General features: G+C 37.1%; 1 protein-coding gene and 1 long non-coding RNA gene across 2 annotated transcripts in view; both read right to left on the bottom strand.

The window, feature by feature from the left end:
- Nucleotides 1–7,655, bottom strand: part of LOC101351667 (cell surface glycoprotein CD200 receptor 1) — a 147,041-nt gene that overhangs the window by 89,166 nt on the left and 50,220 nt on the right.
- Nucleotides 840–6,462, bottom strand: LOC111820094 (uncharacterized). The gene is made up of 2 exons (XR_002823622.1): nucleotides 3,586–6,462; nucleotides 840–2,915 (listed from the first exon to the last, which is right to left on the bottom strand). It is a non-coding gene; the product is annotated as an uncharacterized LOC111820094 (long non-coding RNA).

Below are 7,655 nucleotides of genomic sequence, written 5' to 3'. Positions count from 1 at the left end.
GTTAGCAGCTGAGCTCTTAACCACTGAGCCAGCAAAGTAAAGGAAAAAACAAAAGAAAACAAAGAATGCAGAGTGAATGAGAAATAAAAAATAAGATTATAAAAATTTGATCAAATATGTAAGAAATCTCAACAGTTGTGCATGATTTAAATTTCCTTATTAAACGTAGGAGTCCCTGGGTAATGCAAAAGGTTAATGTGCTCAGCTGCTAACTAAAAGGTTGGAAGTTCAAATCCACCCAGAGGTGCTTCAGAAGAAAGTCCTGGTGATCTACTTCCAAAGAGTCAACCAATGAAAAACCCTATGGAACACAGTTCTACTCTGACACACATGGGGTCAGCATAAGTCAGAATCAACTTGACAAAAACAGGTTTTTCTTTTTGGATTAAAAGATAACATTTTCAAATGAGTTAATAAAAATCAGCTATATTTTCTTCATTAAAAAAGCTAATGCTTCTTTATAAAAGGTATGCCTGAAATAAAATCCCACAGAAGAGTTGAAAATAGAGAGACAGATGATGACATACCAGGCAAATACTAACCAGTGAAAGGATGGAAAGCGCATCTCTGGAAGTGCGCCTCTCAGATCGCCCTTCAAGAAAGTAGAGCAGCTAGCTGATGTCTCCAGCTATTAGCCACTTCAGGATCTAGTTCAGCTTCTGAGCTAAGGTCCTGCTCTTCCTGGTCAGCTCCCAGACAATGGCTAATCATGGTAGGGTATCAGGGCTTGGCCATTTCTGTGCATGAAAGACTCTTCTAAAGAGCAATCTTTGCTCCAGAGCTCCCCGTTGGTTTGGTCAAGACTTTGACAATCTTTGACTTGCTTCCTCTCCTTTTAATCTTTCACAGATATAACCTTTCTCCTCCAATTAACCTTTGTCACTCCTAACTCCATCTCTGCCTCTGCTTCCTGGGGAACCTGACACAGCTGGTCCAATCTCTAGATCTGATTCAGCAGGTCTAGACTGCATTTGGGGAAACTATAATTTTTTAATCTTTGCATGTAAGTCTAATGTTCAACCACATTCAACACTCCAATTCTGGGAGACTCTAATACATGTATTTCCTGGACAATACAATTGAGCACTTAAAAACTAACTTGTTTTTACTATGGTATTGTTTGACATGGCTGTTTTGACAATATTAAGATGGATTTTAGGTTTTGTTTTGTTATTTTCAGTAGTATTTAAACATATGTTCTTGAACCTAACTAATGTGAACCTCAACCCAACCAGGGATGAATAAACAACTAATAAAAGGTCAAGGATAGATTTATGATGTCTATTGTACACACTGCTTGGTAATATTTATATGTTGAAATATAATGGATTGGTTATTTAGCCAAGTCAAAATGATTTAGTCAAAACACCATGTGCCAACTGTCCTTATATTAGTTATGTATCCCAAATAGACTAAAAATCACTTTAAGAATAAAGCCTAGAGTAACTAAAATGGGGGCGGGGGGAGGAAAACATACTAATAAGATAAAATAGCTGTAAAAATGGCACAATGGAAGAATGAATGGATTTTGTTTTAATTTCTATTATGATGAAAAAAGTCTAGTGATTTTCCTGCCAGGGAACAAACAGAAGCACAATTTTTTATAATTTAAAAAAATGATTCGTACACACATTCCCACTATTTTACTCCACAGAAAAACAGATGTCATTCCCACGGCCATTCTCTTAGCACATAAACCACATTTTATAGACACCCCATGTCTGCCATAATATATATTTAGTTGTTTATACAGTCAATAAACATTTGTTATTTGATATATACATCACAATATAATGTACATCATAAAAATACACATTTCCAGTTTATTACAGCTGTAAAACTGTTATGTATTGGAAATCTATACCTCTGTAGAGACATAACAAGTTTAGAAGACACTAACGTTCCCCACACGTGTTCACCCTCTCTCTCTCTCACACACACACATAATACACTTTCATAAACATGACAGAAAAATATAAACCAAATTTGATTAAATAGTATAATTCTTACTACAATCTTACATTATATTAGTTAACTGGTTGATTTAAAAGGAGGAAATGGTAATGCTGCAGATATTAAAATAACAATTCAATAAAAACTCGGTTCTTCAGCATAAGGAAAGGCCCATTCAAACATTGTTAGAGAGAAAATAAATTGATACAATTTGACATATCTATGAACAATCACTAGGGGTGTGGTTAATTAAATGTAATTCTATGTAGCCGTTAACAAGAATAAGGTAGCTCTGTTTCTGTTGATATGAAAAGTTCTCTAAAACATACTATATTATCAGCTCTTCGTAAGTACAGAACAGTGTGTATAATATGTCCCCATTTGTGTCTTAATCAGAGTATGTGTATATATATGTAAACAGACATATAAATGCACAATATATCTATAGGCATATAGATATGTCACATGTACATAGAAACTTTCTGGAAGAACACATGAGAAACTGTTGATGATTGTTCCTCCTGAGACTTACTTCTTGAGGAAACTAGGTTTTCATTATTTACTGTACTGTACATTTTTAATATTTTATCATGAACATTGCTTTCTTTGTAAAAATAACATCAGCTTTTTAGAGAACTAGCTGATAGCAGCCAAGATTCTAAAGTCCCAATTGTTGAAGGATATGAATGCACATTCATTAGAGTGTCTTTGTCTTCTAGAACCTTTGAAAAACTCTTAATTTCAAAATGGGTCTTCCATTCTAGAATTATTAGAAAATTAATGCAGTAATTGTACCGTATCTTGATTCATTTGTCCTAGTGCTAGATTCCAACAACGTATAATGTATGGAGATCCATCCCAGCAACTTCAGTTTGTAACCCCTGAGATGTCATCACCCTGTTTACAGTATCATAGAGTTGATTGTTCTTCTCTGTATAGCTGGCATAGGGCTGCATTTCATCCTAAGAAAGAACTCAATGCCAAAATCAATTTTTAAAAGCCAGAAAATCATCACAGAAACTATGTTTTTCCAACAGGTTGCCACAGCTTTAGCTCATAATGCTTGTATTTGTGTCTCTGGGCTCACGTGAACATAAAAATGGGACTTTATTCTTGTATTTTATAAAAAATACATATTTATTGATAACTTAAGTCCCAGTGTGAGATGATAAAAATTGTGTGAAAGTAGGAATGGAGAAAGAAGTGATATGAGAAGTACTTCAAAGCAGAGAGTTGGTAAGACTCAGTGAGCTACTGCTTAGAGGAGATTAAGGAGCAGAATAGGCTGTAAGCTCAGGTAAGAAGGAAATGGTGATGGTATCACCACTGAAAAAGGGAAGTCAAGGACTAGAGGTCATTTCATGGAGGAGGAAACACCAATTCTCTGAAGATGACAGTCCAAACTAGGCGAACAAGATGTGTTGTGCAGGATGCGATAATTCACGGGATGAAAACACGGCTTTTGCGGTGGTGCAAACAGTACGTGGTAGTTAATTAGCAAAAGGAGTACACCTGGCTGTCAGCAGTCTCAGGCCAGACTTTTCACTTTTCAACTAAAACACTAATAGTGATGCAAACTGAAAATTATGTGACTAGATTTCTAGGCTGTGCAAGTATTCTTTTTCATCTTACCTCCGCAGAAACTTGAATAGTTTCCGTTTTCATTGGTTTACATTTCCTGGAAAAACAAACTGGAGTGAATGCATAAAACTCATTATTTAATTGAAAATGGAAAAAAAAATAGTATACTATTGATGTTTGTGGTTGATTTTGGTAGAAGTCATAATAAATCAGAAATAAATGATCAGAAATAAGTGGAGAATGCTGCTTGGAGTTAATACACATATGCACCAAATAAGATAATTCCAGATTTTAGAAAAGGAATTAAGATCAGAAGTTTGATGTAATACAATATATACAACACCTCTTGATACATGAAAGATTTGTTGTAATTCTTTTCTTAAATAGAAAATTAGCAGACACCATATCTCCCAAGACCCTTCCCTATATGGCCTAATTCATCATGTTACATGTCTCAGTAATCTACAAAATCCTTCTTAAATCAAACTAAGTCCATTCTAACAGCTTCAGGATACTCTTCCTGATTATGGGAGAACTGATGTTAACATCTTAATTTTACCTAGTCAGTCAATTCTGTATTTCTGATACTTTTCTAGCTTCGACAAAGCTATAAGAAGGAAAAAAAAAAATCAGTCAATACCTGGAGCCAGTGGTTTTCAAAAAATAAATAGATAACACGATGATCAAGACAATAAGAATAAGGATGGTATACAGAATACTTGAGATTACTGATGTTCCTGTATCTGTAAATATAGAAACAAAAATATATGGTACAAGGATGTCTCACAATACATGAAATTCATTTCTGTGATCTTATTTTAAACACCTCTGTCACATTAATAGCTCTAAGAATTGTTATAATGAAATTGTTTAATCAATTTAGACTCCAGAGGTCCCAAAACGACATCATCGTATGTCAGGATTTTGTTGCTTTTAAAGATAAGGATTCATGAATGGTGAATCTCTCTGTTATAGTAATAGCAGAGTGTTTCTCACCTCCAGTATTTAGAAATAAATGGAGTATTATAAGAAAGGTAGTTGGAAAAATAATTCTAATTCTGAGATCACCTTTCTGCCAGGGCATTGAAGCTAAAATGAACGCATGGCAGCACTGTTAAAATGTGTGCTAACTGCTGGCAACAGTATACGGCTCCACGTTACAAACTGCTGGTAACAGTGTAGAAAGTTCAATCTGAGAAGAGGACTAGTCAACAAGGGAGTCACCAGCTCTGCAGGCAGTGGTTTCAAAACGGTGCTCCTTACGTTCAGCGAATGCGGCTCAGGGGCAACAGAAGGAGATGAAGTGGATGGAAGCCCAGCAGGCGGTGCCCCGTCTCTCCCCCTTCCTTAGCAGTTCGTTTTTTATGATTTTAAATATTGGATTTTTCAGTATTTTGTTTGAAAAATAAAGGGTTGGCTTGACAGCTAAAACAACAACATGGTTTTGAAACTCACTCTTTTTAGACGAGTGAGGTCTCTTTGGTTAGAAGTGTGCTTGCAGACACTAAGGATCCGCCCTGCAGGATGACACGGAGGAGACTCTGCACTAGGTGGGGGCCCTTCCAATTCTAAGGTTCTACGGATATGACCTCGTTATAATGCCGAATGGTCTGATCTCATACACAACAAGGGCACAATTACGCTTCTCAGTAAATACTGCTAAATTCTTTAGTTAAAAAAAAATCACAATTATCTACTTTAAGAATGGATAATTCTTATAGTAGAAATACATGGAATTTTCTCTTCCCATGTCTTTAAACGAAAATTTCAATAAAGAAAATTTCAACATATAGACCTGAAAAGACAAACAGGAATGAAGACAAGAGCAGAGGAGAGATTTCAACTTGTTTGTAGAAAAAAGTGGAACAGAAGAATGACAAATGGTTACAGAGTGGAATAAGTAAAAATTCTAGTGCCCACAGAACTCCAGAAAGCCTTAAGTAGAAAGCACCAAAGACAGAGGAAGGGGGTTGCAGGCCATGAAGTGTGGGACTAAAAGTTGGGAGCTTGTTTGAAAGTCTGTACAGAGAGCAGGTAGGCTGCCCAGGGCCCTGCCCCACCCTGTGCAGCCAAGTAACTATACCTTCCCCAACCAACAAAAACCAGGAAGTTTAGCCTGGGAAGATGAACTGGAGAGAGTCCAGAATAAAGGGTTCCATACTTAATGGAGAGTGAAGATAAGGTGCCAGACTGAAGAGAGGTATATTAAAGGAAAGTCTGAGTTCTGAACAGTGAGACCCATTCGCACACAGTCACCTCTTTGCTCCCAGAACACTGATAGGCTTATTGGGCTTAGCCCTCCAACACAAGGGACTGGAGAGTTTCTTTTTCCACAGAACCTAAACAGCCTCAGAGAAAAGACCTTCAGATGCATAAGGAATTCCCAATATAAAAGATAAGTTGCATTTGCCCCCTTTTCACCCTAGCTAGTTGACAAGCCCCACTCACAGAGAGTATAGCTCACTCTGAAGTGAATGGATAGCCAAGCATTACCAAAGGGTTAAGGAAAGCCTCACATGTGGAAGAAGAGATGAAAACAAATGTCTGGAAGGTGGAAGAAACTCAGATTAAACAGACATGGGATCAAGCAGAGGAGGGAGGCAAAGGGGATGTCCAGGCAAGACAACAGTTCTATGGCAGATCCCGTGACCAACCAGGCCAGACTAGAACAAGAGCATGGGAAAACTCAAGAAGGGATGGCTTCAAGAAAAATAAAGGAACTGCCAGATTACCTCATAAATTTGACCATGTGGGCAATAGTATTAAGAGGGTGTGCTAATCTTATCCATGAGTTTAGTAATAATTAACAATGTTGTTGTTGCATGCCGTCAGTTGATTCTGACTCACAGAGACCCTATAGGTCAGAGCAGAACTGCCCCATAGGGTTTCCAAGGCTGTAAATCTTTACAGGAGCAGATTGCCAGGTCTTTTCTCCTGGGTTTGACCTGCCAACCTTTCGGTTAGCAGCTGAGCTCTTAACCATTTCACCACCAGGTCTCCTTTAATTGATAGGTACATACATTATTAAGAAAACAAAAAAGTAAAGTAATTAAGTCCAAGAAAAACAAAAAAGTTATTTAAAAAATTATGAGTTTATAGCCTGATTCAGCACTTAACAATATTTACATATTCAAAGTAATGGAAACATTGGCTATTTAATTTTATCAAAAATTGCTATATAACTGTATGTGAAGGACAAGTGAAGACAATAAAGCTAAATCCTCATCTACCATCAGAGGAAGTAGGTACACGAGGTCTAAACCTGGTATATTAAGAAAGAGCAGTACCAGCACATTACTGAGAAACACAGAGTTGTCCACTGGTAGAAACACCTACAGATTTGAAAGCGCTTGCCTCGAGGAGCTGCATGAGGATAGACAAGTAGGAGTGGAGAGTCAGGGCAGGGCTAATGTTTTTCATTATAAGCCTGATAGAACAATCTGACTTTAAACTATGGGTGCTATGTTGGTTGCAATACTGTGTAACTTTTTCAACACTAGGCAATAGGAGTCAGATGGGAGCAGAGAGTAGAGAAACTGGACAGATGAACTAGTCATAGATGTTCATGCAAGACATCTAAGAAAGTCCACCAGGAAGAAGTTGGAGAAAAAATTCTACCAGACAAAAATTTGTAAATGCAATTTATGGATGACTTCATCCTTCTATTAAAACTGTAAGTATTCGCTCAAAATTGCACTTGATTGTTCTGTTAAAGTTGCAGTATTTGTTTAAAACTACATGATGCAAAGCAGTTCACTACTAGTGTAGAAGTGAACAGGGCCCTGGTGGCGTGGTGGTTAATTGTTTTGCTGCTAATGAAAAGGTCGGCAGTTCGAACCCACCAGCCGCTCCTTGCAAACCATTTGGGGCAGTTCTACTCTGCCCTATAGGGTCACTATGAGTTGGAATCTACTTAATGGCAATGAGTTTTGGGTTATACAACTGAACATTAAAAACAGAATAAACTGCACTCTAAAATATGGCTTTTTACAAAAAATATCTGTAATATTCTTCTAGACATACCTCTTTATTTGGGGGAGGGTAAGGGGATAAAATAGGGAGTGAGGAGAACATCCTTGAATGAAAACCAGTTGAAATTCTGTGCACGCTCTTTTTTCCTT

Source organism: Trichechus manatus, unplaced genomic scaffold (assembly GCF_000243295.1).
Source record: "Trichechus manatus latirostris isolate Lorelei unplaced genomic scaffold, TriManLat1.0 scaffold00026, whole genome shotgun sequence".
Taxonomy (NCBI): domain Eukaryota; kingdom Metazoa; phylum Chordata; class Mammalia; order Sirenia; family Trichechidae; genus Trichechus; species Trichechus manatus.
This window is presented reverse-complemented; position numbering and strand designations above follow the sequence as displayed.